The sequence below is a fragment of the Thalassophryne amazonica genome, chromosome 10 (genome assembly GCF_902500255.1).
Source record: "Thalassophryne amazonica chromosome 10, fThaAma1.1, whole genome shotgun sequence".
Classification (NCBI taxonomy): Eukaryota; Metazoa; Chordata; class Actinopteri; order Batrachoidiformes; family Batrachoididae; genus Thalassophryne; species Thalassophryne amazonica.
In genome coordinates this window covers 29,636,749-29,660,544 of record NC_047112.1, presented here as the reverse complement: position 1 = coordinate 29,660,544, position 23,796 = coordinate 29,636,749, and the positions used below count along the sequence as shown (strand labels likewise).

At 40.2% G+C, this 23,796-nt stretch overlaps 1 protein-coding gene and 1 long non-coding RNA gene across 2 annotated transcripts in view; one reads left to right on the top strand and one right to left on the bottom strand.

Annotated features, from left to right (window-relative positions):
• The window catches only part of xpr1a (xenotropic and polytropic retrovirus receptor 1a), a 229,231-nt gene that overhangs the window by 42,429 nt on the left and 163,006 nt on the right, over nt 1–23,796 (top strand). The window lies entirely within an intron of this gene.
• On the bottom strand, nt 1,653–22,644 carry LOC117518531. Its single transcript, XR_004563011.1, has 4 exons — nt 22,509–22,644; nt 9,184–9,188; nt 3,427–3,434; nt 1,653–1,665 (listed from the first exon to the last, which is right to left on the bottom strand). It is a non-coding gene; the product is annotated as an uncharacterized LOC117518531 (long non-coding RNA).

The following is a 23,796-nucleotide window of genomic DNA, read 5'->3' as shown; positions in this document are numbered from 1 at the left end:
TTTTTTTTTTTAGAACCGGGTATGCAATCACAGTCTCACAATCAGTTTTTTTTTTTTTTTTTTTTTTTAGAACCGGGTATGCAATCACAGTCTCACAATCAGTTTTGTTTTTTTGTTTTTTTTAGAACCGGGGATGCAATCACAGTCTCACAATCATTTTTTTTTTTTTTTTTTTAGAACCGGGAATGCAATCACAGTCTCACAATCAGTTTTGTTTTTTGTTTTTTTTTTAGAACCGGGTATGCAATCACAGTCTCACAATCAGTTTTGTTTTTTGTTTTTTTTTTTAGAACCGGGTATGCAATCACAGTCTCACAATCAGTTTTTTTTTTTTTTTTTTTTTTTTAGAACCGGGTATGCAATCACAGTCTCACAATCAGTTTTGTTTTGTTTTTTTTAGAACCGGGTATGCAATCACAGTCTCACAATCAGTTTTTTTTTTTTTTTTTTTTTTTTTTTAGAACCGGGTATGCAATCACAGTCTCACAATCATTTTTTTTTTTTTAGAACCAGGTATGTAATCACAGTCTCACAATCAGTTTTTTTTTTTTTTTTTTAGAACCAGGTATGCAATCACAGTCTCACAATGTTTTTTTTTTTTTTAGAACCAGGTATGCAATCACAGTCTCACAATCAGTTTTGTTTTTTTTTTTTTTTAGAACCGGGTATGCAATCACAGTCTCACGATCAGTTTTTTTTTTTTTTTAGAACCGGGTATGTAATCACAGTCTCACAATCAGTTTTTTTTTTGTTGTTTTTTAGAACCAGGTATGCAATCACAGTCTCACAATCAGTTTTTTTCTTTTTTTTTTTTTTTAGAACCAGGTATGCAATCACAGTCTCACAATCAGTTTTTTTCTTTCTTTTTTTTTTTTTTTTTTTAGAACTGGGTATGCAATCACAGTCTCACAATCAGTTTTTTTCTTTCTTTTTTTTTTTTTTTTTAGAACTGGGTATGCAATCACAGTCTTACAATCAGTTTTTTTTTTTTTTTTTTTTTAGTCCTCAGAGAATCTACCACAACCACTGCTCCCTTCTGTCTGTTATGTCATCAAAAATAATCAGAGGATCAGTCAGTCAACAATTTTTCAATCTTTTAGCAGTATTTAATATGTATACTAGGGACCTGATTCATAGAAATGTTTTATAACCCAAAGTCTTCATTGCCTAGATGAGCCTGTTTTCAGCAAGTTCATGAATACCCGCTGGAACTCATTGATCTAAGTGGTCAGTTCCACAGTAGCTCATTCATGATTACTGAGGCAAGACTGGCCAAATACTGCAATGTTCAATTGAAGCAGTCAATCTGAATTTTCTTCTTTTCCCCCAGACAGAAAAGAATCAACCCACAAAAATTTCAAACCAACACCACACAAAAATATATCACACAACAATAAATCCAATCATTAATCACTCTACTGAAATATAATCTTGATCAGCTTTGCTTAAAATCTGTTAAGTAGGTGAAAGTAACCCACTTTTACACCTTATCCAGTGTACAAAAATCAACCATATTTTAACCACTTCATCCCAGTTACATGATCATTCAATATGGAAAGTAGGAAGACGATAGTATTTATTGTCTTCGAGTTATCATCTTAACAAGCCGAAAAGTTTTATTTCATCAACAGATCTATTTCAGAATTTTCCCTCAAAATACTCTATCTTTTACCCTGGACACCAACTCACACTCATATACACGTACAAAATTGATTAATGTGCACTTATTTCTCAGTATCTTAACTCCACACTTTAAAATGTTTGAGGAGCCAACAACTGTGACCTTGACAGTTTTATCTAAAACAATTCACAATAATTACACACAATCTGTGTATATAGCGACAGCAGAATAAAAGTAACAAAAAATTGATAACAAGTATAATCTTCTAGAAAAGAAAGAACTGCAACCTTATATGTACATAAACAAAATTCATGTTGTAATAGAGAATTCCTTATCTTTGCGAGTGTGTACATTCACACGCAAAGTGTCCATTCTTCCCACACTTCCAACATGTCAATTTCCTCTTTATCTCACGCCCACGGGCTTTGACTCTGGCCGCTCTGCGGCGCTGACCTTTGCCCTTTCCTACAAAATACACTCCTTCCTCACACATCATTATGACTGATTCGGCAGGTTTAAAAACTGCTGTGTTTGGTGCAAAAGCATGGTCTGGTGTATTTTTCACTCCACATCTCTCTTGCCTTTTTGTAAAATCACTGGTGTTCTCTTTTATGGTATCAAATGACTTTGTTGTGGAGTTTAACTAATTTTCTCGAGAAGTTAACTGTCTCTCACCACATTTTTAAGTGTTCAGGTGATGCTGGATCTTTGGTCATCATCTGTGTTCTGGTGAGCGTAGGGAGGTGGAGGAGGCACACTTGCTGTAGCTTCAGCATTATCTGTGGCTGGGTAAAGGGCTGCGCCTGCATTCTGCGGAGGGGCCTCTGGCTCCCTCCCGGTGTCTTGTTATCAATTTCATTTTTATGATAAAAGACACTCTTAAGATTGTCTTATCCCTGCTTCAGTTTGTTTTTGACTTTATTCTTAGCCTCACGCCGCCTGTAGGCTTCACTTTTCCACTTTAGTACATTTTCTAACCCACACTTTTTTTGCTTTTTTGCAGAGTCCTTAACTTTCCTCTTTATATTATCCACTAATTCTGTTGTTGCTTCTGGCTGTAATTTCCCTGAGAAATTGAACTGTTTTTGCCACATGCTTAAATGTTTAGATGACCCGGGATATTTAATCTCCATATACCTGAAATCATTAGACTGTGGTTGTGTGTCATGTTTACTGTGAGAACAACAGCAGTTACCCATTTTAGCTGTTCGTGGGGTTATCTCATTCTAAACGAACAGGCTGTTGTTCTTTTTTCACTGTTTGGTCACCGATCAGTCTGAAAAGTGTCACCACTTCGACCTCTGAGAGATGGGTGACCTTGCTTAGGGCTTCTTTCCAGACTCGTAGGTTCACAAACAGGTGTGGTGCGTATAGAACGCTTACAACCTACTTCACAGACAGGGCTTCGTTTCTGCCAGTGGGTTAAAACTGGTGACAGGCCCCCGCGATTCAGTTGCGTACGTCCTCAGTCATAAAAACACACACATTCACACAAATACATTCACACCGCTGCACTTCAGCTGTTATCACGTTTTAGCTCCGCTTTTATCACGCTTCTGCTCCAACCAGTTTTTATATCAGAATTTTACGGCTCGCCCACCGAAGGTTTCACCGACCTAACACGGTACAGTTTTTTACGCGCTGTTCCGGCCCGGACTGTGGTCTTTCAGTTGTCTCTTGCTTCTTTTAATTGCCAATTGTAACCGCTGCTGGCTCAATCTGGAGCCAACAGCCACATCAGGTGTCTGACACAACGGGAAATGCAGCGCACGCACGCGGCTCCATAACAGATGGTCTTTAATCACTGTGCCACCTGACTTTTCTCTTTCTCTCCCAGAGAGTAAAATTTAACGCTTTACAGCCAGGCTCACACCTTACAGTGTTTAAGCCAAGAGACTCTGTCACCACGGCTGAAGTCCGTATGCCTTCACCCCGTTAGGCACTGACCCGTTAGGGTGGAGACCCGTCCCCCCAGAAAAGGGTCTGCGTGAACTAGTCCCGGCCGTGGCCACGGTCTTCCAACGGGTTCCTCCGTCACGGGCCGGCCACCGTTCTGGTCTATTGGCATCCGGCTTTCGAAGGACCAAGATGTCAGAGTTGTAATCTGTAAAAAAAGCAACTCAGTTAACTAACATAAAGAATGATCACGCTAGAGACTGAATTTCATTTCCTGATTAGGGAGAGCTAGCTCTGAAGGGCCCGCCCACTCTGCTCCTGAATTTATTTACACACAAACATATTACAAAACAATATACAAGGCACAGCTGCGTTTCTTCAGTCAATTCATATTTGTATTACTTCGCACCTGGAAGGCACCCTGTTGTCTTGCTCAGACAGATAGTAATTGTTCTTCAAATTGAAACATTACAGCGCCAGCCTCAAACTAGTGTACAGGCTGTGTTATTCTTTCCTCAAGGCCGAAATATGAATCTGTGCTCGACAAAAACATAGCTCTAGTAAAACAGTCTGTGCATTAATTAAGCAAAAGGACAAATGTTATTTTTCTCATGGGAGCAGTTGTAATGATTACTTCAACAGTTCAGTGTATATTTCTGCTTTGACAATGAGTAATTATTTAGAAGAATAATGGTGCATGAACTCTCACACATGCATATATGTACGAGGTCTATTAGAAAAGTATCCGACCTTATTAGGTCAGATACACGGAGGGATGCGCCACCGTGCCGCTCATGGCGCGGCACAAAACCACCTCCATGTTGGTCTCACAGGACGGGTTTCAGACGGCTTTTCAGTCGTGTGACTATCCGAGAAATTGTGCATGAGCTGGACATGCCCCAACATGTCCTGTGAGGCTTCATCACGGCATTGCTTTGCGCCATGCGGCTCCACCGCAACGTGCGGAATTCCTCCGCACGTCTGTCTCAATGTGCCGAAAAAGTGCTGATGTCCACGTCTTCCGCAATTCCTGTGCTAGTCAGACGACGTCCCGGATCAACAGAGCGTCCAGTTTGGAAATGAACGGCACATTCCACTGTTACAGGAGTTTTTGTCATGGAAAGAGGAGCGGAGGAATGCACCACCGTGCCGCTCATGGCGCGGCACAAAACCACCTCCGTGTTGGTCTGCATGGCACAAAGCAATGCAGTGATGAAGCCTCACAGGACATATTGGGGCATGTCCAGCTCATGCACAATTTCTCGGATAGTCACACGACTGAAAAGCCGTCTGAAACCCATCCTGTGAGACCAACACGGAGGTGGTTTTGTGCCGCGCCATGAGCGGCATGGTGGCGCATCCCTCCGCTCCTCTTTCCATGAAAAAAACTCCTGTAACAGTGGAATGTGCCGAAAAAGTACTGATGTCCACGTCTTCTGCCATTGTTGTGTAAGTCAGACGACGTCCCGGATCAACAAAGCCTTCACGTTGGAAATGATCTGGTTGTTTCAGCCTGTCGATCGGCGCTCGGAGTGCGCCGCGCTCTCAGACGCTGTGGGCAGTCTTTAAACCGGCTGGAGCACTCCTTAATCTGTGTAATCCCCATAAAATCATCGCTGAAAACCATCTGAATTTTCCGAATGGTGTCCACCTGGAGGTCTCTCACAGTTTCTGGAAAAATTTGATGCAGCAAAGCTCCAAATCGTTTAGACATTTTATTCGCAATAAAAATCTGACGAGGGGGGTGGACCACTGCTCACCCAAAGCCTGCTCACAGGCGAATGACGCAACCGACAGGCGTGAAAAAACTCACGCATGCGCACGAAGGTTCAAGCTTGGCTGATGAAATCACACGTGATTCAAATCCATATGGTTTTTGAAAAAAATAAAAAGGTTGGATACTTTTCTAACAGACCTCGTATTTCTGCTTTGACAGTGAGTGATTATTTAGAAGAATAATGGTGCATGAACTCTCACACATGCATATATGTATATATGGAAAACAGAGAACAGAATCAAAAACAAGATCAAAGGCAGTACATCAAAGTAAAGACATTAATATTTGATAATATTGCTAATATATAGAAAACCCTGTCACCCTGGCAACTTGAAATACCATTCATTGGATCTAAGTACTATCACTATCTTTATGTTTTGAAGAGTGGACTTTTTTCAAAACAGCAGAGACGCAATTACACACCACATATTTGTTCATGTTATGTACAAACTCAATTATAATGTTCTAAATATGTGAATTGGAATGTTGTCCTTTTTTCCTGTTGCAAATTTATGCATACAAAGGCTTCTAAATCTGAGATCCCAAATGAGTCATGTTTAATATGTAAATAATTTTGCTGTAACTTTAATAATTTTAAGATTAAAGGCATAATTCCCCCCTCCCCCCCAAAAAACGTCAGTTGCAACAAATAAAGTTGCAAACATCAAAATAAGAAGTTAGACAATGTTATTTTAGTGATCTCAATCCAGTTATGTTTGGATTTTTACAAGTCAGAATAAGACTGCTAAGCTTGAGTTTGAACAAAATAATTTGAGAAATTGAGTCCCTAGATCATAAACTGTATTATTCCTTTTGCAATTATAAGATTATGCTTTTAACCAGACTATACACCAGACCATAGCTTTGTGTAATATTAATGCCTACATCAGTAAGTTAATGGTGGCCATTTTTTCTTATAGAGAATTTATGTTGTAGTGGAATGGAGAAGGTTGTAAAACATGAAAACAGATCAGATCTAGGCTCAGGTTTCCCATGTGCCTTCTGGCAAACTGCAGCTGAAAATGTGCATGTTCTGTTAAAGAAAATCCTCCTCTATAGCACGTCATAATAAAGCTGTATAACTGATGATGCAATAGTCAAAAGTTGTACAGTTTCTTCAACCTCAACCACAGAAGCCTATAACTCCTACAGAGTTGTCTGGGTGTCTTAGTGGCTTCCCTCACTAGTTAACATGAGACAAACCATATACTCTGTGGTCTTGCTCAGACAGATAGTAATTGTTCTTCAAATTGAAACATTACAGCGCCAGCCTCGAACTAATGTACAGGCTGTGTTATTCTTTCCTCAAGGCCGAAATATTAATCTGTGCTTGACAAAAACATAGCTCTAGTAAAACAGTATGCGCATTCATTAAGCAAAAGGACAAATGTTACTTTTCTCATGGGAGCAGTTGTAATGATTGATGATGATGATGCAATAGTCAAAAGTTGTACAGTTTCTCCAACCTCAACCACAGAAGCCTATAACTCCTACAGAGTTGTCTGGGTGTCTTAGTGGCTTCCCTCACTAGTTAACATGAGACAAACCAGATACCATTTAATATTGTTTTAAAGGTCTGTCTGTTACTTTCCCTTATGTGATTGGTTTAATGCATTTTTGATTTCTAGCTGCCTAACTGTGAAAAGGTTAAATTTGTCTGTTTTTATGTAAAGCTTGGGGTTTGTAAGGGATCAGCACTTGATTCGAAGTAATTAGATTTTAAAAATCAATACATTTTAAGATGAGATTATTAAGTGAAGAATACACACTGCAGTGTTTGCAACAAATAAATAGTTAAATGTAAAATTTTCACCTGAGATACATTTCATTATATAAAAATTGTTCAATTATATCAATGCCAAAAGTTAATCAACATGAAATGGTCTTCTAAGGTCATTTTCAACAAAGTGCTTACAATTTTCTGACACCCTTTTTCTCCCCCACCCTACTGATTCTTTGTTCATGAAATGCCCCTGTTGCCAGAAAAGCACTTACTTCTGAATTTACCCTGTGGATAGCAATGCTCCTGACCCTGGCACTTTTTGTTGTGTGGGCCGCTGAAGAGGAGGTACTGCTGGCCCACCAAAAGAGGGCGCCCTGCCTGAAGTGCGGGCTTCAGGCACGAGAGGGCGCTGCCGCCCCGCAGAAGCAACAGGGAGTGACAGCTGTCACCCATCATCATCGCCAGCTGTCACTCACCACCACCATAAAAGCCAGGCAGCATCTCCAACGAACCCCCCCACCGTCCCCTGAAGCATACATAAGTCCCCCGGAACCGTACGGAGGTTGTGTAGAGACGTGCGCAGACTTCTTAATGCAGTGTTCGCTCGTCTTTGCACAGCGTCCCGTCATGTACGCGTTGGACTCAAGCCGGGTGGCTTATGTTATTAATTTGCTTCGAGGTGAGGCATGCACCTGGGCTACAGCGCTTTGGGAGCAGAATTCACGGCTCCTAACGGTGTATACTGAGTTTGTGAGGGAGTTCAGACTGGTGTTCGATCACCCACATAGAGGCGAGACCGCTTCAACAGTGCTGCTGTCTATGAGACAGGGGCGTCGGAGTGCAGCCGAGTATGCAGTCGACTTCCGCATTGCGGCTGCGAGAACCGGCTGGAATGCTGTTGTGCTCCGCGCCGCCTTTGTAAACGGACTGTCTCTGGTCCTAAAGGAGCATCTGGTGGCTAAGGACGAGCCGCGGGATTTAGACGGGCTTATCGACCTGGTTATACGATTAGACAACCGGTTAGAAGAACGCCGTCGGGAGCGAGACTAAAGACGTGGCTGGGCACGCGCCGTCCCTCCTCCTTCCGGGTCCGAAAAGGTTCCGCCCTCCCCACGCTCCACAGCCTCAGCGCTCCGTGTGGCAACAGCTCCCCCTGCTGACGTTGCTAGGGAAACGAGCAGGGCCAAGATTACATCAGATGATAGATTGAGGAGGCTGGCCCGCGGGGAGTGTTTTCTCTGTGGCTCAAAAGAGCACATTCAGAAAAACTGCCCCAAACGGCCAAAATGACAACACCCGCCTTTAGAGACTGGGCTAAGGGTGGGTCATAACATTCACGTAGGACAAACACGCATATCGGCACGTCTCCCAGTAACAATCCTGTGTGGGGATTTAACCCTTCAAGCCCCAGCACTGGTGGACACCGGGTCAGAAGGGAATCTGCTGGACAGCAGATGGGCTAGGGAAGTGGGGCTCCCTCTGGTGGCGCTTCCTTCACCACCAGCACTAGATGGCACCCTTCTTCCTCTAATCACACACAAGACACAGCCAGTAATCCTGGTTGTGTCCAGGAATCATCGGGAGGAGATTGAGTTCTATGTAACTCCTTCTACCTCCTGCGTGATTTTGGGCGTTCCATGGATGATTAAACACAATCCCCGGATTGATTGGCCATCTGGGGTTGTGGCTCAGTGGAGTGAAACCTGCCACCGGGAGTGTTTAGGATCCTCGGTTCCCCCCGGTTTGACTGCTAACGAGGAGGTTAAAGTCCTCCCAATCTGACGGCGGTGCCTGAGGAGTACCACGATCTTGCTGACGTCTTCAGCAAAGATCTGGCACTCTCTCTTCCCCCGCACCGGACGTACGATTGTGCCATTGATTTGATCCCGGGCGTTGAGTACCCGTCCAGCAGGCTGTACAACCTCTCACGTCCAGAGCGCGAATCAGTGGAGACCTACATCCGGGACTCGTTGGCTGCCGGGCTGATCTGGAACTCCACCTCCCCGATGGGTGCTGGTTTCTTTTTTGTGGGTAAGAAGGACGGCGGACTCCGTCCATGCATTGATTACAGGGGACTGAATGAAATTACAGTTCGCAACCGATACCCGTTACCCCTGTTGGATTCAGTGTTCACGCCCCTGCATGGAGCCAAAATCTTTACGAAACTGGATCTTTAGGGGTGCATCTGGAAAGTATTCACAGCACTTCACTTTTTCCACATTTTTTTATGTTACAGCTTATTCCAAAATGGAATAAATTAATTTGTTTCCCCTCAAAATTCTACTCGCTACACCCCATACTGACAACATGAAAAAAGTTTTTTTGAATTTTTGCAAATTTCTTTAAAATAAAAAACTAAGAAATGACGTGTACATAAGTATTCACACCCTTTGCTCAATACTTTGTTGATGAGCCTTTGGCAGCAATTACAGCCTCAAGTCTTCTTGAATATGAAGCCACAAGCTTGGTGCACCTACCTTTGGGCAGTTTTGTCCATTCCTCTTTGCAGTACCTCTCAATCTCCATCAGGTTGGATGGGGAGCGCTGGTGCACAGCCATTTTCAGATCTCTCCAGAGATGTTCAATCAGATTCAGGTCTGGACTCTGGCTGGGCCACTCAAGGACATTCACAGAGTTGTCCTGAAACCACTCTTGTGATATCTTGTGTTTTGGGTCATTGTCCAATATATTTATTTATTTTGTCTGTTCTTACTCTTTAATGCATTTTATCAATATCTTGTTTTTATATTGCTGTCAAATGTCACTGTACAGATGTTATAAATGTTTACATGGGGTATTTAGGGGTTATTTATTGCACTGGTTGCTCTTTTTAACTACGCATGTGGATGCTCCAGGCGTAATTTTGTTGTTCTTTGTGCCAATGACAATAAATGCTTGAATCTCTCTGAATTGTCCTACTGAAAAATGAACCATCGCCCCAGTCTGAGGTCAAGAGTGCTCTGGAGCAGGTTTTCATCCAGGATGTCTCTGTACATTGCTGCATTCATCTTTCCCTCAATCCTGACTAGTCTCCCAGTTCCTGCTGCTGAAAAACATCCCCACAGGATGATTCTGCCACCACCATGCTTCACTGTAGGGATGGCGCCTGATCTCTTCCAAACATGACGCCTGACATTCACACCAAAGAATTCGATTTTTGTCTCATCAGACCAGAGAATTTTGTTTCCCATGGTCTGAGAGTCCTTCAGGTGTCTTCTAGCGCACATGAGAGAAGGATTTATTTCAGTGCCTGTTTGCAGTATTCCAGATAGTTCTTAATTTCCGTGGGGTGTTATGTGCCCGGGGCTATTTATTTTGTGATTGTTGTTAAATTATACTAAATGATGACACACCTAATTACTTTTCAGACAGTACATTTGTTGAACTCCGGACAGTTACAAGACATTATGCTGTCATAATAAAGAGGATGAGCTGAAAACAATGATACTCACAAATAGATATGCCATGAAATTGGCAGGTTTAACGTCTGCAGTGTGCAAGTGTGGCTGCACATTTTTGTTGGATTTTTAATTTTTTTATTATTATTTATTTATTTAGCATCTTTCTGAAAATGGGTTTAAAAAACTTGTGTTCCTAAGATTTGTTTTTACCTGTGTCACCTAAGGCAGAGCAGGCATAGGAACTGTGGTTGCTGTGTGTGCAATATCTTTATCAAGACTATGCAATATCTTGATCAGTGCCTTAGTGCAATGATCCTGTGTACCAAGGACAAATATGGTACACAGGATCATTGCACTAAGACGTTATACAAAAAAAATTGGAGTTCAACTGAACTGACATAATGCACAGACAAAAAGTAAAGATTGTTTAATGAAGAATGGGATGAATAAACATGCCAACAAGAGCTCTTCAGCTTCATGTTTGATGTGATGATTGTAAAAGAACCTAACAGTAGAAGAGAAGATGTTTCATAAAAACAGCAGTCAGTGGTCAGTATGTATCGTTAGTGGACAGAGAAGCAGTCAGAAGGAGAGAAGAAAGAGAAAGGTCCTTCAGGCAGCTGACAGACAAACAGACTGAGTGGGAGGTCCCTGGGCTCATCGCCAATGCATGGTGTCCTGCATTAGCACTTCTGCCATCCCGCAAGAGAAAGACAGAGACAGAAAGAGAACCTTGTCGGATGAAAGTCTTCTATCCATCCATCCATTATTCATCAGTGAATTAGATTTCACCTCAATGAAGTGGTGGGGGAGAAGAAAGGGAAGGAGGCGGAATCGAAGAAGAAATACAGGTTGATTTAGAGGAGATGGGATATGGATTGCAAGTACTGTGGCGATAAGAAGAGGTGAGGAGTACAGATGAGGATATGCTTCCAGAAAAGATAGTATTTTTAGATTTGGGATATTTGACAGACATCGGGGAGGTTGTGTTTACACTGGATCAAATGCTGCTTTTGCAAAAGGGGGATGTGAAGATAGAGGAGTGGGTTTGGTGGGGCTGAGGTACAATTGGGGGACAGGGGATAAGGGGTGTGTATGGCAGGGAGGAGACGTGACAGATCAAGGGGAGAGGTGAAGGTGAGATCAATAGTGCTCACAGGGGTAATGGTTGCACTGGAGCCCTCTGAGGTCTGAAGTGTAGAAACACTCTAGGGGTTTCTCTGGGGGTCACTCTGGGGGGATCTGTATCGAGGGATGCTCCTGAATGTATTTATTTTTTCTTTTTGCTTGGGGGGTATAATGGGATAACCCTGTCCATCTGTCCACGAATCTTGAAAGCGTAACTTGTCCTCAACAGTTTGCTGGATTTCAATGTTATTTCCTCACAACAGTTTTATGTAATAGCTGAGGCTCACTGATTCCGGTGTTTATCCCAAAATTGAAGGATGGATTGGATGAAAGTCTAACCACTCCCAGGACCAGACTAGTTTTATGGGGCTATTGCACAGAACACTGTTCCTTCTCATTTAATCCTGAATAACAAATCCGGGCATGTTTTGAAGCATCATAGTAACTTCTTGATCCATCTTTGTCAATCTTGAACAAACTTGGTATATGTAGTAGTTACGGCCATCATCTGCAACAGCAGTGAAATTGGGGTCAAATTTTCAAACTGTTCAAAAATTTCATCCCAATTGGAAAAATCTTTGTTAGTGTTGGGTAATTTCTGGGTGTTCCTAGTCGTAACAGCTTCCATCATGTTTGAACGTCTTTAAATTCACGATTCCTAGTGAGTACGGCTTGTAACGTGTTTGATCATATTCCATAAAGGTAAAAAAAATCAAGTTGAAGCAGCGTTTCTTGTGGTTTTGGTTTTGTTTTTGGGACTTCTATTAAAACACTATGTTTCTTCAGCCACGACAAGGAACTAAAGAATTTCAGACATTGTTTTTCCAAAGTCAGGACACTTTATGTGGATAAACTTTAGTCAGGCTGTGATGATGAATCCAACTGAAATGAACAGGTAAGATTAAGACTTTGTATTTACTCCATGTGTGAATGGTTTTAATATTTGAAACAATATGAACTGTTCATATGACTGCAGCTTTCAGTTGTTGACCCAATCAATAGACAACATCAATGGACGTATTTCAACTTATGAGTAACTTACAAGTAACGTGTGTCAACAATTGCATAGCTTACCTACAAGTTATGGCCTGCCTGTGTGGGACGTATCACCCACATGCTGGCATGTGCCTAAAATACTGTACATGCCCAAACGTTTTTGACAAATTTGCCATACCACGCTGTATACCAGCGTGCTTCAATGTGCTCTTAACTTATACAAAACTTAACCATAACTTATTAGACATATGCCATCATATTCTGCGTATTTTTCATACGTCGGCAAACGTAGGCTAAATCGTCAAGGTGTGACAGGCCTATTACACAGGTCATTCCTAATCCAAAGCTGGTTAGACTGAGTCATTGCAGGTGAAATGTCTCGTCCAAGAACATAAATAGGTCCTGGTAGCTCAACTCCTTATCCCACTGAGTTACAGCGAGCTATACAGAAGATATGAAGGTATGAAAATGTGCATAAAAGAAAACAATTGCAGTCTAATGTCTGCAAGGGGTGGTAGTTGATCTTGAGTTGTTTTTGATACATTTTATTTGTCAGTTGTACAAGTATGTGCAAAGGTTACAGGTGTGTTAATTCAGATGTTTCACCACAAAAGATTAACTACCACCGATAATGCAAGTAATGATTGTGCTACTGTGGGGGCAGGTGGTGGGGTATCATTTTGTGAGCTTGATCACAGCACTTTAGTTTTTGATTAGGAATCATATGGTATGCTTTTTTTTTAGTCTTGGCAATTTTTCTGAACCATAATGTCACCTCTGTTATGAGGCAGTTTATTTGGATTAACCATCAATGAACAGTCTTGGCTGTCAGCCAGGAGGTCAGTCAGATTCTGTCCAAGTAACATTCAGTCGAAACGCATTCCAGCATTCCCACAAGGCCTTATTTATTTTTGACGAAGTTGTTCTTATTTAATTGAAGAGCCTTAAAGATTCAGAGGTCATGCACAGTTATGTTTGTCTATTTTTCAAAGCGGTCTGACAGACAGAAAATTACTGAGGTAATGTCAGTTAAAAGTGTAACCTTATCTTTGCTCTGTAATTTGATGTTTTTATCCTCTCACACTGCTGTTCTGTGCTGCGTTTTCATAACGAACACCTGCACACACTTATCCATGCATACAGAGATGCTCATAAGTGCACACAGGCACATAAGGAGGAAGGACGTGGGTGTGATTGTGCGCTATAGGTGATGGCGAGAGTGCCATATGCTGAGCTGCTTCTGCATCTTAGGGATGTGTGTGTGTGTGTGTGTGTGTGTGTGTGTGTGTGTGTGTGTGTGTGTGTGTGTGTGTGTGTGTGTGTGTGTGTGTGTGTGTGTGTGTGTGTGTGTGTGTGTGTGTGTTTCATCACAATAATTATGCTCCCTCCAATGCAAAAAACAACAACAACAAACACTATGGCTGTCAAAGTAATGACTTAATTTAGATTCATTAATTACAGCACCTATAATGCATCAATTTTTAAAATCTCAGTTAATCGCACTTTGATCCATTTTTGTTTGTAAAGAGTGTTGTTGCACATGCTTTTACATGGTTGCTTGCTTTTACATGGTTCTACATACGTGGGCAAAATTGTTGGTAATCCTCTATTTTATGTTCACGTTTTAACATATGGCCAGAAATAAATGCAACCAAAGCAAGTTTGTTTCATCAAAATATTTTAAACCCTTAAGCCCTAGAGCCTATTTCACCAAAATCACATACCCAAACATTATGATTTATTTCTCAGCTTATACAAGGTCAAAAATGCAAAAGTTTGGATCAGCTAAAAGACAGGCCCTAGGGGATGTTGTAGATGCAAAAAAAAAAAAAAAAATTGAAAGTAAATAATACTTGGTAGGAGTAAATGAGGGTTTTTTTTTTTCCCAAAAAATGAATTCCGATTTATGTCTTTATTTGCTTGGCGTTTCAGCTGTGGTTAGTTGATATGTGATTGAAGTGGATACTTTTGTAGCAGAGACTTCGCTTGACATTTTGATGTATAATAAGTGTATGTTGGTGTCAGCATTGGTTAGTTATGAGTGTTCAAATGTTCCAAAACAGGGCAAGTCCCCAAATTTGGGGACTCTAGGGTTTAAGAGGTTAAAAACGCTCAAAGTTATTTAGCAACAACAACAAAACAAAATGCTGTCGTACAGCGAAACAAAAAATCCTGTCATAAAATGTTTGGCACAATTATTGGCACCCTTTGATGAATTTATTAAATTTAGTAAATCATCACTTTTGCTGCCAGTTTTCTTTAGATGAGTCAGGGGGTGAATACATGAACGTTTCCAAGTCACTGAATATGTCTTGGACATTCGGGGTGCCCAAGTTCAGTCCTCGAGATCTACCTTCCTGACACTCTTAGTTGTCTCCCTGTTCCAACACACGTGAATCCAATGAAAGGCTCATTAAAAACCTGCTAACGAGTCTTTCATTGGATTCAGGTGTGTTGGAACAGGGAGACAACTAAGAGTGTTAGGAAGGTAGATCTTGAGGACCGAACTTGGGCACCCCTGAATCAATCTTTAAGAAATATGAACAGTATGGTACTGTGTGGTAAATCTGTCTGGAGAAGGCAGTACTCAAAAACTGAGCAATCTATGAATTTTGCTGCAAGAAAATAATAATAATTTATAAAATCTACATTAAATATATTTCTGTAATCGCTTTTAATAAAAGTGGAATTTTTGTTAAATTTCTGCGTTTTTGAGTCTCATTTTTGCACTATATGTGCAAAAATTATGATGAATTTAAATTAATGAATTGCAAAGCTTGTAATCAATTAGATATATTTTTGTAATTGCCTAACAATACTAAAAAATATATATCCAATGTAATCTCAAAAAAGTATTTTTTGTTAAACTGTTGTGAGGAAATGATAAACAAACAGAACTCTGCTATTTCTCTGTGTGCAACATTTAAAACTAGTTCAGATTAATTTGCTTCACAGCAATTGATGTGTGCCTTTGTTTTTTTCTGGTTAATACACCTGACTGTCTGTTGGTTTTGGTGTCATGGTTTGTTTGTATTTCTCAGGGGCTATATGATAAATTGGAATAAATTCTTCCTTTGTCATCACTGCTGACATTGAATTTGACGTCTATGTCTATGGCACAGCTGGATCAAATGTTGGCTTGAATAAACAGCAGTTTTAACAGATTTATCTGCTGTGGGGATGGGCAAGACAAACTTAACAGTGTCAATGTATTTTATGGTATTTTGTGATAATAGCATAAATGACTATGAAAACAGTATCACTGAATATCTTTTTTGCCACGAATCAAAATACACTCAAGAGTTTTGCAATCACAACCATGAATGTAAAAATTAAAGTAAATCATGATCAAGTACTACATTATACAGTAAAAAATAGAATATGAATTTTATTCACAACTGAAAATTCCAGGATAAATGGAAACACCAACACTTGCAAAATGCCAGTGCCTCCAGCCATTCATTTCAGCATCTACTTCGCTGTAAGGGTCCTATCTCACTGGGCTGTGACTGTTGGAGAGAACAGGTGACTCCTGTTAACTCGCGCATGTGTAAGTCGCGATTCAGCTTTACTTGCAGTCGGTTTGTGGACCCCCAACATTTCGACTACGGTCTATTATACTGTGTAATTTTTTTAGTTAATTTTATTAACTCGTGGTTTCAGATAACTTGCAGTCCGATTTTGTGGACCCCAACATGCGTGAGTTAACGAGGATCACCCGTAATTGGAGATGCGAATTAGTGACCAAACATGTGAATGACTGACAAATTGGCAGTTGGTATCTGACTGAAATGGAACAAACAATACGTCAGCTCATGTTGTCCAAATATCAGCCATATATTGTGTGGACTCGGGGCGAAGATGTCCACATACACATCGCTTGATTGCTGCTTGAATGTTGCATGGAACCCTCATAAATGTTGAGCGCAGCCTTCACAGATGCAGAGATCTGCTGATTTGTGAGCAAATGCCGTGTGGCACTCTCATAGATGTTTTACGCCACTTGCGGATGAAATGATGATACATGTGCACACAAAGCATTCAGCGGTTCTGCTATTATCTTGCTATAATGTGAATAGACGCCGTGGAAATCCCCCTGACTAAACCCAGTAAGGAACAGCCCTGTAAATACAGGTAAACTTAATTTACTCGCGTTCACATAAGTAACATTTTGGCTTTACTCACAGTCGATTTGTGGACCCTGAAAATTTAGACTACTATATAAAATTCAGTTTTGATTTGTCCAGTTTTGAGAGGGATCGTCAGTGTGGACGATTCTGGATGATAATTTCTTCTTCCTCTGACTGCTGCATGTCATCGATGAGGGCTTTGTCAGTGTGGACGATTCAAAGTTTTTGGATGTAACCTTCTTTAGATCCTTACTGCTGATTCAGATTGGGCCGGAATTTACACATGCACCCACCGCACATGCGGCAGGCGCGTGTGTGGAGGGCACAAGTGTAGCGGATGTGTGTGTGTAAATTCCAGGCCCAAATTCCTGTGGGACTTCTTTCATTCATTCATTCAATTTCGGAAGGATCACTGAGCTGAACCGGGGGAGAGGGGGTTGTACAGGTCACAGATCAGGTATGATCAGGTATGATCCATCCTTGTATGTGAGAACTTCTGATTCTACCACTATTGCAAATGCGTTGATACTATTGGTTTCTGTCGTCGTTGCTCAGTGTTGAAGAACCACACACACAGTACTGCTGTTGGGTGTATGGGAAGATATCTTGTAGCTGTAGGCAATACCACATGGGATATGAGTCTCCTACCTGTAGTTAGTGTTGGGCACAGCTCACTGAATAACTGGTTCTGATAGCCACTAATCTGATTAAATAAAAGTTAACTGCGATAAGACTTGAATTGGTAACTATAGATGGGGGAGCCGCTGATAAATCATAGTGTCCTCCAAAATCATGTTATTCTATAATTATTTGCAAATACATTTAATTTTTTTTACAACTAATTGATGACATAAAAATGCATAGAAATAATTCAGTGGCCTAAATGATTTATATAAATTTTCTGTTGTTGCACAGACTACAGCAGTTTTGCCCAAAACATATTCAGATATTATTTTCGCTTCAAGTGATGAAACATAATAAAAAATATGTTGAACAGCTAAGACACACTCACACACTGATGTCAGGGTGCTGCCGTACAAGGTGCTTACTACACACAAGGAGCAACTTGGGTATTAAGGACCTTGCCCAAGGGCTCTTAGTGATTTTCCAGCCTGATGGGGGCTTGAACCGAGAATTCTGTGGTCTCAGGCCCACTGCTTATCTACTAGACCATCGCCTCCCCAACCTGATGTAAAACCTGACCAGAGCGCTCATTGACCATCAGTCAAAATTGAAAAATATTGATAACAAAAAAAAAAGGATTAAATTTTTTAATGTGTATTTTACTAATAGTTTTAGATAAGAGAAAACAGATCAAGTCGAAATGGGATTGTTGGTTTTTCCTCTCATGCTGCCAGGAAACAGTTGTCTTATAGTGCACTTTTAAAGCCGCCCCATCAGTCGCAGGATCCAATCACTGTCAGATTTCCAGGAAACGAATATCCCAGTCCATTAAAAGACTTCCGCAGAGGATGGTACACTGTATCCTCACTCCTCCAGGAAATATCATCTGTCCTCCATCCTCTGAGTATAAGTAAGGCAAATGGACTATCCCTCATGAAGGTAGATTGGATCGATTTCTGTGTCACCCAAGGACAAAAGCCTGAGAAACGATGGAATACGACCTTTGGAATGCAGCCATGATTTCTGGTCTGAGAGATGTTCTTCCCTCTTCCCTGCTTTATTTTATGCCTGTTTTACACCAGAAGGGTTGTGTGCACGTGGGGGCTGAGCCAGTTAGCTGGTGCAACTCATACATACATACTCATACAATGTTATTCCGCGAGTGTTTCAGGTGCGTATCTGTTGCTTTGCTGCTACAGATGGCTCAGTCCTTCCACATCATTGGTCTTTCATTACGGCTTTACGCTATAGCTTCTGTGAAATCACGGTTTCTAAAACTGGAAGTAGTTTTAGAGGGCGTTACTCAGCTTGTGTGTGTGTGTGTGTGTATGTGTATGTGTGTGTGTGTGTGTGCACTGGTATGCAGTGTAATTTTTTTTTTTGGGGGGGGGGGTGTTACTGTCCAATAGGCTGCTAACCCTATGTCGTGGCACAGCGTCCATCGTAGTCGTCAGCCTCGGCGTCTGTTTATTGCAATATCGGGGAGGTGATGGTCTAGTGGTTAAGTTGTTGGGCTTGAGACCAGAAGATCCTTGGTTCAAATCCCCACCTGACTGGAAAATCACTAAGGGCCCTTGGGCAAGGTCTTTACTCCCCTATTGCTCCCGGTGTGTAGTGAGCGCCTTGTATGGCAGCACCCTGACATTGGGTGAATGTGAGGTATAATTGTAAAACACTTTGATCGTCTAATGCAGATGGAAAAGCGCTATATAAATGCAGTCCATTTACCATTTATTTCATAAACTGTCTGATAATTTTTTTCTAATTTGTCAAGGGTGTAATATGGGTCATTGACATTGTTCCCGGATAAAAATCATATTCATGGATTCATGCGTTTGAAAATGGTGGCCATTTTTATGCTGAAAATGGCCATTTTGAGCACTTAAAGCAATTTCATCAAAAACTGTCTGATAACGTTTTTGTAATTTGTCAAGGACATAACATGGGTCATTGACATATTTCACATCAAAAAATTATAGTCATTATTTGGAAATGGCAGTCATTTTTATTATGAAAACATCCAGTTTGGGTATTTGGATCAAATTTTCTCAAAAACTGTCCAATAACTTTTCCTTTAATTTAACAAGGGCAGAATATTGGTCATTGACATTGTTCACATCCCAGAATTATTTGTGTAGATTAATTTATTTGGAAATGGCAGGCATTTTTATTATGAAAACATCCATTTTGGGTATTTGCACCTAATTTTCTCAAAAACTGTCCAGCAACTTTTCTTTTAATTTAACAAGGGCGCAATATTGGTCACTGACATTGTTCCTGTCCCAAAATTATTTGTGTAGATTAGTTCATTTGGAAATGGCAGCCATTTTATGCTGAAAATGGCCATTTTGAGCACTTAAAGCAGTTTCTCTGATAACATTTTTCTAATTTGTCAAGGGCATAACATGGGTCGTTGACATATTTCACATCAAAAAATTATACATTCATTTATTTGGAAATGGCAGCCATTTTTATTATCAAAATATCCAGTTTGGGTATTTGGACCAATCTTTCTCAAAAACTGTCCAATAACGTTTCCTTTAAGTTAACTAGGGCAGAATATTGGTCACTGACATTGTTCCCGTCCCAAAATTATTTGTGTAGATTAGTTCATTTGGAAATGGCAGACATTTTATGCTGAAAATGGCCATTTTGCCTTGGGCTTTAATTGAGCCGGTATCCCACAGGGTCCTTGGCACTCTAGTTTGGGGGATTGACAGTCACCTGTGTGTCAACATGTTTTTAGTCCTCACCATAGACCCGGCAGCAGTGGATCTATTTCAGATGTGGTGTTGGATGGGAACGTTTTTCTGGCAGTCTGATTTTAACTTGAGTCTGGCCCCATGGAGTGGCAGTGCCACTGTGCACCTGACTGGACTTGTATGTGTGTGCATGTGTGTGTCTGTTAAGGGTGCATTTTAGAGGTCGCATGTATTTGTGGCCTTGCATTTTCCTACTTGTGTCCAAATGAGAGAGATGCTCTAAGAGGCAATGAGAAAGCTGTGAGGAAAACGAAGAAGAGCAGGCTGAGTTTGAAGATGAATGAAAGGCGATGGGGAGGGGTGACTTTGGTGGTAATTGGAGGACAAGAAACTAAATCCTCAGGGATCCTCTTTTTGCAAACATTGCTACTCACATGCCACATATGGGAAAGAAAAGAAAACCCTTCAGGCGAGCGAGACACAGGCTGCATTTAAAAATATGTATTCAATCAATTTGGGTAAATTTTACATTTTAACTGTTTTCCAAAGAAAGAAGCAATAAACGGGTAGAAAACTTGAGGTCAGAGGATAATTTCATCAGAATAATATTGGTCTAGATGTGATTTCTCTTCTCAGTTATCACCTTCTAATCAAAGAGCAAAGAGTGTGTGAGAGAGCGAGACTATCAATAATTCACAGCTGTTGTTCCCTTCAGGACAGTTTGCCTGTTTTTATATTAAATTATGAATTATTAATGGAGTTTGAGATTAAAAATATCATGAAGCTCCTGTTGATTCTGAGATTTCACAAGCTGCCTTGGACTAGCAGGAGCCCAGATGCCACAGATAAGTAGATGGGGAGTGAATGTAAATTAGTGTTTATTTGTTTCTGGCATCTTAGAAGAAATTCGAGAGAAAAGTCTGAAGTTTGCTGTCACTAATGGTTAAGTCATCATATCAGGATGATTCAGTTTCTAATGAGGGACGGACTGAGACCATGTTTGCGTTAACAAGTATGATTCTTCATATATGAGTGTTTGCTGAGTTTGAATACTGAGTAACTTGGTACTTCTACAAACATTACCATTCCCTAAAATGGAACGACTTCAAACAGTGTGTCTTTAGTAAAAATTACAGGCTCTGATCGATAAAGGTGAGCAGCAGTAAACCTCCTACTTTTGGACCATGTTGGCATCTGTTAATACACAAAAGGACCATCCATAACATAAAATAAAAATGCCATGTCGATAATGCTGCTTGTGAGGCCTCGTTGCTAATCACAAGGTTTCAGTGGTCACTAAGGCCATTGTTTCTTGTATCAACAGGACGTTCACCTTTTTGATTTAACTCCTGAAATCCTTCAAAAGCAAACCTCTCACAGATTTACTAGAGCAGGTCTTGCAAGCAACTTTACTTCTGCTGGACTTATTTTTGTTGCCTTTGTTTTAAAATATGTCCAAACTGATGACTTCATTCTAATTCTGCTTTTTTTTTTTCCTACAACCACTGTGAGGCTATTTAGAACAAGAGTAATATGTACTTGGCCTCATGAAGTTTTTTGGACTGATGCCTATCTGCCTATCTTGAGATTCCATTGTATGATGTGGAGGACAGCTCAACAGTGAACAATGGAGGTTGTCTTGCAGTGCACCATGGGAGTTTGGGGTTTTATGGTTTTAATGTTATTATTGTGGTTCATTAGTTAGTTTAACAGTGTTGTTAGTGTTTTTGTAGTTCAATTGGTTTAATCAGTTTAATTAAGTATCATGTTGCCATTACCATGAGTGAGAAGTGTAGTGCATTTGATGTCTTCTGCCACCTTCTCTTTGTGGGTGTGTAAAAAAAATTAAAAGCACCTGCTTTCAGCAGAATGTGGAAAGGGAAAAAGCTCTGGCTTGGTTTTTGTTGAGAAGTGGTGCCTGTGTACATATATGCATGTGTTTAACTTTGATCATGGACAAACTGGGCAGAGTTGACATTTGCCGTTTTGTATGCTTACGTATATAGTTTGGGTCAAGGATGAATGCTGCTAAAGCAGAATGTTGATAGGACTAATATTTTTAGAGAAACTACAGATATTGGTTAACAATCCTGACCAATGGCCGTTGATAATTACATTCTGGACTCAGATGCCATTGCAGCAGGGGGCAGTAAATCATCCATGTATTAAAAGCGTGTGTGTGCCATTTTATTTAGTGAATTTAATGTAAGTCCATAATATAATTGTAAATTTGTTAAAAAATACATGGATGACATAAGAAAGTGAAAATACTTCTTTCCATTATTGTCTACTGAAAAGTCAAATCACAAAATAGAAGTTATAATAAAATAAAATTATACTAATAATGCTGATAATAATAATAGTGTGTATATGATATCAAGAACCAAAACATTTATAAATAAATTAAGACAGTAAATTAACATTAAAAAATTATGTCATTAACAGGAAATAAAAGAGTTGAACTCTTCTTCTAAAATTTGTTGAGGTCTAAGGTCTAAGGTTCTAAAAACATTCTGGACTCACACGCCATTCCAACTCATTATAGAAACTTTGCAGAATTTATTACCATCCTTGAAAAATGTCAGGTACCTATTTTATAAACACTACCAAATCTAGAGCTCATGGATCCTCATGGTCAACACGCTAGTAATTCTTTGTTTGTTTAGAATAGTCAGCTCATTTGTCATTTCATTTACCAGAGATATGCACTTTAACCCCTTAACGCCCATCGTCGCATATATGCTACAATCTCTGATTCAAATATGCAACTTACCAAATTGACCTGTATGCCCATTGTCGCAAATTTGCAACATACCATCATTATTATTATAACATTATAACATAAAGTCATTACCAGAATACCCAATATTACTATCTAGTTTTTGTGCAAAAGTGAAATTAATAATCTCAACATTATTTACCATCTACTTAAAGGCAAAAACACACACAAAACATTTTTTATATACAGCTATATAAATTTGGGCGTTAAGGGGTTAAATGTGCAATAAAACACATTTTAAATATGCCCATAAGGATACCGGTGATGCAAGATGTCAACACACAAGAGTCCCCTGGCTCATTATGGCCTTGATCTTATCAAGAGAAAGCACCGCAATTACAATTGTGTTAATCAGGTTATCGATATTGATTGTCTGTTATTAGTTTTCTGTCTTTAACATAGTGCAACTCCAGCGCTTGCCAAAAGTATGCACTCTCCAAGTCCTCCAGTCTACTTATTGCAAGTTTGTGCTTGATGACCTTTTCTTTTGTGCAGGGCTTTTTATCTGAATTGACCTCTTGACTTTGAACCAGCTTCATTATCGTGGAAAGACACTCCTTTGTGTCTTTATAGTCGTAATAACAGTTACAGTCTGTTTTGCATTTTGTCCCCAGGGCAAACTGCGTGGCTTCTTCTTGACAAGTGCCATCTGATAATTAGGCCTCATAATCGCTCCATTAGTATGCAGCTCATCTGAGCAGAAAACAGCTTATTGCACCCGCAGTTTCAGTTACATTCCCTTTCTTTATATTTGATTATTGCAAATTTAAATCTAGGCCTTTTTTATCAAAAAGACTTTTGTAATACCTTAAAGGGCCCATCTCGCTCCAGTCAGCACTATCTTTAAAAAAATTATATACCAGATTATGAATCATTACTTCCAACTCTTTAACTGATGCGATGTACCTGATAAAAATAAAATTAGCCATATAGCGTCTGAAAAATTCAGAGCTATTTTTAGCCATAAAAGTGACATAACCTCAGGTGTTGACTATTAGCTGTCTAAAGGCCAGTCCACC